Raw genomic sequence first — 12,219 nt, 5'->3', positions numbered from 1 at the left:
AAAAACATGAACTGTGCTACGAGTGATCGCGCACACGCATCTGTATCGAAACTGCGAACTGTGACATTTAAGTGCCATAAACAACGCTCACCTAATGTTATCGTATGTTTTGAGTTCATGGAACTGTGAACGACGACACGTCGTGAAAAGACGTTATATCTGAAACAAGAAGACATTTCAATCGCAGTACAGTGCGAAAGAGGTTGTCAGCAATAAGAATCTGTAATTTCATGCTAACGAATGTTGTAACTTTGGGATTTTGTACCTGTTTTAGATGTTAGTCCACATTTGTGAAATCCATGATGATAATTGTTATCACTGCGACGCCTTGTGCACATGAACACACAGACTGAGTATAAACAATGTGTCGTGTGATGAACTCGTTTCGCCAACGGCCGCGCTGGTACTGAACTTTACGCGGATGCGCATGCGGGACAGGAGCAAAACCAACATAAAACTGGTATAGGCACACGTGCCACATTCAAACATTGAACATCTGTTTTGCGTAAATATTATGCTATGTATGTTACATATAATATGTATGTGTATTTGTAGACTTATGCGTGCAATGTGCTTTGGAGTGAGTAGCTCGCCCGCAGGTGTGTCCTTTCTCCTCGCAACTCAGGGGGCAATTTAAAGGCACATTTGCATGCTGAGCTTTTACTAACAGAAAACTTAATTATAAATAATGAAATAAAGGAATAATTTGAGCCATAGATATAGCCCACGACTGAGTAAATATTGTATGCAGCCGCTGAAAACATTTGAAGGATTTTGATCGTCGTACACTGCCATTAATAATACAATATTTTATTAATTTATTCACGAGTTGCAACCAAACGGCACACGTAATTGCATAATGTAAGTGTCGTACTTTATACTGTGTTTTTATTTCAGAATATACTGTTATTACTAACGTATATATGTCTTATTGTGTTTCTTTAGTCATTGTATTATTGTTGGGTGACTTGGCACGCCAAAACGTTCAGACTTTTAAGCAAAAAGTCGTCCAGCCCGACCCACCGTCGTCTTCGGGTGCTGTATTAATCAAAGTCCAATTTAGATCGGAACACAGAGAGAAGAAACACAGTTAAAAATGCATTAGCGGACCTTTAACAAAAAAGCCATGTTCAAGCGCCGACAGATTACATGAATTTTTTTTATATTCATTACTATAATTCATTGTATTGCCTCCATCCAGGAACGAATGAGCCAAAAAAGAAAATGTAAACTGTGAACACTTTTTCATCTTTACTGTGAAAAACACATATCTTCTACTGATAAAGTGTTCGTAGCTTTTCAGGTATGTATTCTGAAGGCCCGTTTTACTAGAAAGTTATACGTTGTTTGACGTATACTACCTCCTGCTAAAATGTGGAAAGCATACAGCTTGCAATAGAAGAGATTTGCTTCACAGTTTCGAAGGTGAAGAATTGCTCACATCCCTTAAGATATGCATTTTAGAACGAATGTTCACAAGACATTTTTTGTTCGAATCGTTCTGAGCATTTCCCTGAATTCAGAGCATTCCTCCTGGGACACCCTGTACTATCTATCATTTCCCTGAATTCTGACAATCCCTCCTGCGACACCCTGTACCATATACGTTAACGCAGCACCTTTCATCATACATATATAGGTAAGGAAAACTGTGGAGTGGGAGCCTTCGTATTACGGTGAAATCGAAATGAAAATTTCCATTTATTTCATTGATTTCCGACGTAAAACACGAGAAGATTCAAAATTTCTAAGTGGCCGAATACGGAAATGTTTGCAGAATATGTGAAGAAGTAGCAAAAAAACTCTTTATGCTTCCAGTACCCATAGAATCTGGATGCGATACGTTTCCACAGCTTGTACAAACGTAAGATTTCTCAAGTCTCTTGCCTGCGTGAAATCATAGAAGGCTTTTCAACACAATTTTCAAAATTGCATTTAGTCTGGTCATGAAGGTACAATAGTGTGGAGAAAAGATCATCCAAAGAACTGACGGTCTTGTACGTGTCTCTTCTTCTCCTTCTTTGTAGATTCGTCACTGCCTTTCTGAATTGCCTCTTCATTGTCAGCCTGCTGCTTGTCTTCGACAAGTTTTCTAGTGATGGTGACGTTAATTTCTCTGACAGCTGCCTTTGTTTTTACGCAATGCAGAAGTAAATACATGTCAGTAACTCCTTCAGTCACCACGCTAAAACCTTATAGCAGTGGCTTCTGCCAGAATTAAAACCTCCTTTCTGCGAGGAAGAGAGCCTACAAGCTTCTTCAGCTATTAAATGGCGGGACGTTTATTGCCATGTTCACCTGCTGTTCCAAATAGTTACACACATACAAATCACGAATATGTAGGAGAAGGTATACGTATACATACATATATTGCACTTCACTCGCTCCACTTAGGCTGCAGTCTCAGTACCCTTTACTGGCTTCGCCAGGGTGACATCTTTTAGTACAATACACAAAGTGATTACAGTATAAGTATTCTTTAACAAATCTGCTGATTTGCATCTGCAAGTGTACTCAATATAAAGGACCATCAAAAAATTTTCGTTTGAGGGAGTTGCTGCGCCGTGCATGCAATGCAGCACGGTTCCGATACGGGTATATAAGCACTGACATTTAGGCAAGGGATTACGGTGACATTCATGGCTTTCCGGGGCGCATGCGATAAATGTGGAAACGTGAACTATGGCGACGTTATTACCTAACGAGTTTGGTGGTCAGAAATCTGCATTACTGTAATGGTGCCAAGGCACGAGTTTATTTCGACTGTGTTATGACACACTATAATGACAGTTGCATATGTTCTAAATTTGAATGCCTGACACATTACGGAAAAGTGTGATTGATCCATTGATAAACGATGTTTTTCTCCTTAAGAATGATTGTAACAGTCGAAATCGGCAAAGAATAAAATTTGTACAACTGATGGCACAAATATGCTTTCTCCAAATTATTTACAGATGTAGACAATCACTAACGACAAGCTGCAGTAATTTGTACGTTTAAGAATAGAGGATACAGAGGAGATCATCTCTTTGCCGTTGCAGTTAAGCATTTTGCTTTTTCTTAATGTTGACAATAAATTACATGAATTTATTTCAAAGGTTTGTTACACTTTTCAAGCACAGTCAAAAATAAGGCTCTGAGAACTATGGGACTTAACTTCTAAGGTCTTCAGTCCCCTAGAACTTAGAACTACTTAAACCTAACTAACCTAAGGACATCACACACATCCATGCCCGAGGCAGGATTCGAATCTGCGACCGTAGCGGTCGCGCGGTTCCAGACTGTAGCTCCTAGAACCGCTCGGCCACGCCGGCCGGCTCAAGCACAGTCATTCATCCCGTGCACTATAGGCAAATGGTTTAGGATGGAGGTAATACGGCACTGGTATTCTGCCTGTATACGCCATATCTTCAGTCACTCGTTACGTATGGACTGCCTGCCGGGTATAGATACAGTATAAAGTAGTTAACTCTATCCCGTGTAATACCACCCGTAGCAAGAAGGAACTTAATTAACTAACCTTACGTGGTCGCAACGCGTTTCATATAGAAATTTGCACATTTTTCCAGTACTCCATAGTGCCTTTTGTATTCTGGTTTCCGTGATTTTTGGAAATGCTGTGCCGTTGACTATCTGTTAGTTGTCTTTCTTTGCAGCTGTTCCCCAATCTCATGTACATGAATCCCTCAAATGCAGTTCCTCGTACAAAATACAATTTTTGTTATTCACGTCTGTAACAGCTCTGATCTAAACATACATTTATGTTCTGATGTCACTCGTTAGTTTGTGTTCTGATACAAGCTGTCACCGAAAATTATGGCTTTAAAAAATTACTGAATCATCTTCAGTGAGGAGGACATCTTTGTCTTCAATAGACTGTAATAACGCTTTTCTTGGGACATGTGGAATGAAAGCAAAAGATCATCTAGTCACACAACTCTAATAAATGCTTTCTATTAGACTGCAGCTTCTACGTGGGCAAGCAGAAGCCAGAAAAATTTCGATATTTTTCAAGGTGAAGCGCAGGAAATAAGCAGAAATTTCGAGTGTAGAATCACTGTTGGACACCTGCTGCAGTCGTTACCGCCACTGTTGTTCGGTATCTGGCAGCGCTAGCAGGAGTTAATATGCTATGTTTCTACGTTTTGAATGCACGTCTTGGAGCCGAAGATACCTAATTTAAGGCAAAACGACCCTTATAATTTCAAGTAATACGCTTAATTTTTTAAACTATACTTCGCTTAGAGTGCAGTTTCAGTTTCCTTGAAATGTACTAAAACGTTATATCTGGAGACTGTAATAGCGACCCAGTCGACAGTAATCGAAGAATACTTAACCAATGTGAGAATGGTAACAAATGTTTTAACATAAATTTTTTCTCATTGGTTCTGCGTGAACTTCCGCCGCCGGGAGTTGCTGCCATATTTAGATGGCTACTTAGGAACGAGCAGTAACATGAGTATGGTCATAAGTCTCGTTGTTGAAAGTTCGTGCAGAACTAACGATTCAGTCTCTAAAAGAGTATACGTTAATTAAGTATTCTCAGGGAAAATTTAGTGCTCATATAACTGCATCTGACTGGCGGACCTAGGTTTCGTATTTAAATGATGTTGCTGTATTAAGTGCATAATTTAACTATCAGTTACCTCGAAAATGGCCGGTTTTTCAGTTGTCTGTAGAGATTCATAAAACCTGTTTCTGGCATTCTGATCTGTTATTCAAACTTCATTGTTACTCGTTTCCAGTCAGTCACATGCGCATAATTGCTTCCCTTATGAGTAACAGTCCATTCTTTATAACACAACACCCAGTGGTAAATTTTCTATCCAACTGAATAAACGTACCAAGGAATCGACCCATTATCATTCCTTTATCTTCCACATCGCTCAATCATCTTCTTCTGTGTAACTACTACGCTGTCGACACCGTCTTTCTTACAGTGCAGCCTACCCACTATTCATCCCAACGAAGCCTTCACGACTCCATCTCAACAACTTTACCTCCTTGTGTAATCACTGGAACCTTCTTATCAATCTTGTAAGAATCCAGAGAATAAATAAATAAGAAAACATCCTATCATTCCGTTCCAGAGACCTTTACCCTTCCATTCACAGCCATAGAATCCACGTAATTTCTTCTTCTTATTGAAGGTTATTCACAGAGCCTCTTCCAACCTTCTCTTATCTCCCACAGTATATCATTCAGCATCTCCTCTTCTGTTCACACCACCCTTCACCTGGTATCTCCGTCTTGTCCGTGGACCTCTATTTGGTCTTCGTCCATATTCCGTTCGTTCGTGACTCTAGCTGGAAGTCTTTCTGGTCCTTTTATTTTAATGTAGTCAAACCATTTACACATGTTTCTCTTCATAGTTTATTTTAGGGTCCTGATCTGATGGGTGTTTCGTATTGTTTCATTCTTTATCCTATCTCTTACCCAGGATCCCTCGTAGAAAGTTCTTCTCTGTTGCTTACATTCTGCTCAGATCTCTCATTGTACAAATCTAAAATTCTGATCGATTGGTCAAAATTGGCCGATAATATGACTTGTATAACATGACCTTTGCTTTGGCAGGTAGTTTCCAATTTGTAATTATGTCAGATATACAATAAAAAACGTCGAACAGTTATCTATGCTCTCCGAACTTTCATCCTTGATATTTCCTTTCTTCGTTAACTTACTTCTTAGCTACCTAAAGGCATAACTCTTCCATTACAATGTACATCCTTCATTTTTTTCATTTTTCCCCCTGATTTTCATTAATTCACTTTTTCTTAAGTTTATTTCCATATCTGCTTCTTCAATTACTCTCGGACAGGTATTTGGTTGCTATACAATCTCTGCTCATTTTCTTCCCAAATAATCATAGCAGCTGCTTGTGCTATGATTTTCCTATCATCCGCTGTTGGCCCTTGGCGAACTTTCCTTATAATGATGTCCATGACAACATTAAAAACCACTAGTGACAGAATACTTTCTTAACAAACCCCTCTATCCATTCCAAACCATTCTGATATTTTGTTTTCTATTATAATAGAATTCATATATTTTTATGAGTGTTTGTGATTCTCAGTTGCATTCATTTTGACAATTCCACTCCGCTGTTCGGACCTTACCATATCTCTTCACTTCTGTCTATGGATGCATCTACCACGTCTTTCACAAATACGAGTACCATTTCTTTTCTGCTACCTGACAGGCTGTAAATAGGGCACTGTAGTTGCTCCAGTTCGAAATCCCCGTAGTGTATTTTCCTAATTGTTGTTCTATCTTATTCCTGACTTTCTGTAAAATTATCTTTTCATAAATCTTCATGCACCGGTACAGTAATGCTATTCCTGTATAATTCTCACAGAGCTTCTTGTTATCCTTTTTAAAAATAAGTACAGTAATCGCATTTGTCCAATCATTATGGGCATTTCCGTGTGTCCATACTATCTTCGTAATTCTATACAATCATAGAATTCCAAAAGGCCCTGCGGCTTTGGTCATTCTATTTTTCATTTGTAATATAGCTTTCACATAACTACTACTACTATGAAATATCTTGAACAAATATTTGGCTAAAAACAGCTTTGGGCTCTCCGGTAGCAACCATCTAGAAGAAAGCCCACAACAGACTAAAACTACCAAGGATGAGAAATCTTACGACCACCATACATACATTTAAAACCCCCAGCTGACCTACGGTTATCTGTGTTAGTTTTAGCATGGACTCCCACCCATCCTAAGTTTTACCACTCCGTCCAAAGCCTGTAATGACATACACTGCACCTCACTCTCTGCATCCGACTACCTCCTTCTACTAGTATCCCGTACAAGCTTACAAAGCTCCCAAATCTTCTCAGACGCCAACAACGCTTTCGCCTCACCTACATCTCCTGTAAACTTGAATTCTTCATCACTGAGAACACAGGCTTGGTGTCGCTCCCGTAGCAACCATACCACCTTCCCTCCACCTCGGGACACTTCGTGTCCTTTCCCAGCGTATTTTCAGTCACCATCCTCTCTCAGACGATGAACTCATCCTTGACTTCTATTCTTGTATCTGACCACAACTATCCCTACACATCCTATCCAAAATTAAACCTCAAACCACCGTTTCCTTGTCCAACTCCCATTCTTCTCATCTCCTAATACCTACAACCCTCCTGTCAGTACCTTACAACATACACATCGGAAATCCGTTTCCGCATGACATCGTCCCGTGCTTCCAACATCGTAACACTAACCAACAGCTGACAGATTCCTCATCATACCATCTTTAAAATGAAGAGAAAATATATCTCTATCATGTTGTCATAAAGATCATCACTTACTTTTAATTTCTTAATTATACCGACTGAGACAGAAAGCGTTGCAGCTGCATTACCCGTCTAACATTTACCACTGTGAAGATGTTCTTCACTATGCAGGTATTAAATGATTAATTTTCCATTAGGATCTGATTTCCATCATCAGAACCGTAACAGGTTTGATTTCTGTATTCGTTGTGGTATGGAAGAAACAAACCTTCAACACCATATCGAGGAACTTACTACTATGCCCGATACACATACTGTGTCAGTGCAGATTGTTCGCTGGAGGCTCGCACGAATGTATAAGTTTCCCCATCACATCCAGATATACTCAGTGGATAATAAAACAAGGGAGTATGCACACCAGTCAGGAATCGATACATTCCTCAATATTTTCGTCATGTTAACTGCAGGGTGGGGTATTGCATTGTCCTGCTGTGATATGCTATCTTGCACCCAGTTCCTGAAAGGTATGGTAGCAGAGTTTACCATTCTTACCACATATCGGCGAGAATCCAGCCTAGTTTCAGCAGTTATTATGAAATATGATACCAGGAAATGGAGAAGTGTAAGTCTCGAGAATGGCTGTTTCCCGTGACGTTTCATCAAGTCGTCTACAACACGCTGGCGTCGATCTAAGAGCCGTAGATGCAACTGAATACCACAGATGACTGCTGCCTGTCCCAAAAGGCACTATGACCGTTGTATGTGGTATGCTGTCAGTGGTGATTGACGCATGGAAACGCGAGACTTGAACCCAGCTTCCAGTAAGCTGTTGAGAGGTTAGAAGCCTCTTGTGGCCTGTCTCCTCTCATTTCTCTCTTTCTCTCTCTCTTTTTAAACTAATATCAATTTATTAATGTGCTTCAGTGCGGGAGGGCTGAGAAAGGTTGTTTCTGTAAAAGAAACCGGTAATGAGGACTCATAATAGTTAAGCTGGTGTTGGGACATGGGTTGCTCTTCTGTCCTTCTTCTACCCTTCTTGTGTGGGTAAGCTGGGTTTGTGGACGAGGACGACTTGAGTTTGGCAGGAAAACATAAGGTTGGGCAGAGTTGGGTTTGCTGGGAATACGAGGGGGGTTGGGACAGTAGCAATTGCTGGCTCCTCAGAGCAGCCGACCTGCTATGGGTCTGGTCATTGTGTTAGACAAGAAGCATCTGTGAACACGATCCACTGGAGTCAGCATTATCCGTTCTATTGATGTTTGCCGTGTGGGATTCGCTTGACCGATGCTAGGTGTTAGTACTGTTTTCAGTGGTACTCGGAATCTTGAGGTCTGAAGCTACGGGACACCGGCGCCTATCGTCCAGGCGATATTCTGTTCGATTTTGGCGGCGGTTTTCACGCCGGCTTTCGCGCTTCGCACGAAATGCAGGGAGCTGATTGGACAACTCAAGAAAACATGATGTGCCGTCAGACAGTCCTACTGAAAACTGGCGGCAACGACCACGCTAGGTACAAAACTGTTTGCTATTCAGCTTGGTGGGATTTTGCGTAGTGCAATGAACACAGATGCTTGTCACATTTTCCTGCGGCCTCCTAGCGATTGGAAACATTCGAATATGATGGGATCGCCAAGTACCAGGTTTCGGCGTCAGTGCACTGTGCACGAGATCCACAGTCTCCTGTGCACCGCCAGGAAGAATAAACCTATTGATAGTGTCTTCTCCTGGAGATACCCTTGCACAGAGTTAGTAGTAAAACTGTCTCGGTTATGCGGACAGAAGTTTGGATTCCTTCTGAAATTTATCTCATCGGGTTTTGTCCACTGTCTCTATCATCAGTGAGTCCAACATACAGAGGTCAGCGGCTGCTCCATCCGACGTCTGTTTGTTGTCTACACACTGCCTGAGAGCTTTTAACACCATAACTCTAATGCTCTACTGATTTATTTTGCTTTTGTTTTGGTTTAATGTTATAACATTGAGTATCTGTAAAGGTGGTTGGATTGAATCGATATCATGAGAGTGTTTATTCTCTTCCGTGTAAAAAACTTTGATGTCATGGTTTGATACTATGCAATGTGGTGTACCTGTCATTTAAATTCTTTGTCTCAATTGGAGGGAGACAAAACTTACTGTACATATTTGGAATTTGTTTAAATAATTTTCTGTAGGACTACCAACATATGCACATGTTCTGTTTTATATAAAATGTTTGTTAGCTGTTATGTAAACTGCTGACCTTTACTTAGGATTCGTAGTTAGTTTGCATGAAAAAGAGGTAGTGTGGTTCCCCTCGGGAACGGAACTTAGTAGCGCGCGCAAATTGTGGCTGGCCCAGGTAGAAAAGGTGGAACAAGAGTCAGTCGGGGACGAGCTACCAAACTGTGAACTGCCCATGTAAAAGTTGTATATTGTGCTGGTTCCGAGAGAGGCTTTTCCTGCCGCTTTCCAATGCCTCGAATGGATGGATAAAGAACTGGAACTATTCTGGAATTGATGTCTATCATCGCCACCAAGAAATGACAGAGGCCGGCAATTCTACCTGCAAATCCACCTACCAACATGCAGTTGCCACCACATTGCTCAATCACTGTAATGGAGCACTATAATAATGTACAGTGAAGGATCAGCTCATTGGATGTTTTAGTGTGCACAAATATAAGGGTAACTTATGACGGAATTCATGTACCTACCTTGAATTTTTTTTTCTATCACAACACCTCTCAGGTGCCTCTCCATTTAAACTATGATTACCGAGTGTCCTAGTTTGTGCAAAAAAATGAAAGCCTCAAAGACAAATAGTTAATTAAACAATGTTGTTTGATCTTTGGCAAGAAGGGAGTATTCAGATATACTGTGGATTTAGTGAAATTGTGGGAGGTAGTAAATGTAGTTTTGTGAAAGCCTCCCAGTGATGGAAACAGTCCAATTTAAAGTTTTGTGGAGTTTCAAAGTCACCTATTTAATCATTTACTTGAAAGTAGAAGACTGTGGTAATAAAGACAATTTGCTGTTTCTTTTAAAGATTAAAAGTTCTTAAAAATGAGGCTTATAAAGTTTTGCTTAGTTAATGATCATAGTGGTGCCTGTAGTAAATTTTAAAAGGTGAGTCAGTTTCTTGCAAATTTATCAACATTGTGTCTCACTGTAGTAAAGGTGGAAAACTGCAATAGTGGAAAGTTATATACTCATGCTTGCTAAGTACTTGTTTCTTTTGGGCAATGAAAGTGCATATTAATAGTGTAATAGGATACACAGGTTATCCGTTATGCTCAAGACAATTAAATAGAAAGACCACTATTTATGAAAACAATAATTTCGTTTTTCAAAAGACAGTGAGAAGTAACCTGTTAGTGAATTCCAATTAACTTTAATTCTAAATAAAATAGTATTCAGCTAAGAGAGACTTAACCCGTGATCAGTTCATAATTTTGCAGTGAACTACATTTACCATTTTATGTCAGCTATGAAAATGTGTGAAAAGTAATAGTGTGTAATGTTATCTGTTATATTTATGCAAATAGTCTATTCTGCTCTGTCAGCTTCCAGTCTTAAGCGTGAACATATGCAGGTGTTAGAGTTCATTGCACTTGCGTGTAGCAAAATATAGGTTGTGTTTGTCCGTTGAAGTTACTCATACCTATTTTCTTGAACAAGAATGTTAATCATTCTCTTGATTAATTAGTCTGGCGACCGTTTTCTTTATTCTGTAAACAGTGTAGATAGGCAAAAATATTGTTTGTTACTGTTCGAATAATTACATAATTCTGACTTTTATTTCCTCCTTTAAGTACAACACGGTCAACGTGAAACTTACCCTTTAAACAATTTATACAAGACTGTGCTTAAACTGACACACAATATTTTGTTAGCGCAACGCAATCTGACTTTCAATAATCCCTACAAAAGAATGGGCCCTGACTAACAGTAAACTATACCTTTCACAAATCACTTACCTCACAAAAATCTTCGCTACTCAAGCTACTGCAATACAGCGAGCGCCACTACTGCCAGCTAAATAAAAGATTCAAACTACTGAAGGCACTAACTACTGATAGGGATAGTTAGCAAATGAAAGATATTAATAGAGAACAAACAATGTATTTACCTTGATATCATCATATATAAATATAGCAGTTCATGACAAATTTCAAAACTCCGCCATCTCTCTCCCCACATCCACCACTGCTGGCGACTCACCTCCAACTGCGCAACGCTACGCGCTGTTAACATCCAGCTGCCCCTCTACAATGGCAGACAACAATGCAAACTAGCCACAGACTGCACACAGCACAGCCAGTGATTTCATACAGAGCGCTACGTAACGTTGCCAATCAGAAAACATAAACAGCAAACTTACATAAAGAAAACATAAACAGCCTACTTACATAGAGAAAACATAAACTGCAAACTTACATAGAGAAAACATAAACAGCCTACTTACATAAAGAAAACATAAACAGCCTACTTACATAGCCCCCATGCTCCCCACAAAAAATTTTACAAATTTTTTTGGCCAGTGGCCAATACAGATTTGAAAAATTTTTTCATAATTACAGTAAGAAAGATATCAAATGCACACACTGATTTATACAATGTTGGTCAAAAGCTAAAATTTTCTCACAGTCCATAAAGACAGTCCAGATTGTTCATCACAATAGTAATTACAGTTTTTTTTTCACAAAGTCTCATTAGTAAAAAAAAATTGCACACAGAAGTAGTGGATTTCCATGCAGTCTTGAAGAAGTAGTGTTGTCCTTCCAACGGAAAGACAGTGCTGACTCTTGACATGCTGACAGGTAATGGGCCACAACAGAGCAAACCCACAGCAGAGTCAGTCGACGTTTTGAAGAAGATCGGTAGGTAGGTCATCACAGAGCAGACCCACTGTAGTCCTGGTAGGGAGTATTGGTGAGGCAGCAAAGGTGTAGACCCACTGTAGTCCTTGTAGAGATGGCCAGCAGCCATCTGC

General features: G+C 39.8%; 1 long non-coding RNA gene across 1 annotated transcript in view; it reads right to left on the bottom strand.

Annotated features, from left to right (window-relative positions):
- Window positions 1–11,409, bottom strand: part of LOC124775769 — a 56,027-nt gene extending 44,618 nt beyond the window's left edge. The window contains exon 1 of the long non-coding RNA XR_007015601.1: window positions 11,356–11,409. This is a non-coding gene — a long non-coding RNA (uncharacterized LOC124775769). The remainder of the gene's footprint in view (window positions 1–11,355) is intronic.
- Window positions 11,410–12,219: the final 810 nt, after the last annotated feature.

Source organism: Schistocerca piceifrons, chromosome 1 (assembly GCF_021461385.2).
Source record: "Schistocerca piceifrons isolate TAMUIC-IGC-003096 chromosome 1, iqSchPice1.1, whole genome shotgun sequence".
Lineage (NCBI taxonomy): Eukaryota > Metazoa > Arthropoda > Insecta > Orthoptera > Acrididae > Schistocerca > Schistocerca piceifrons.
Note: the sequence above shows the minus strand (reverse complement) of the source record. Positions and strands in the feature narration are given on the sequence as shown.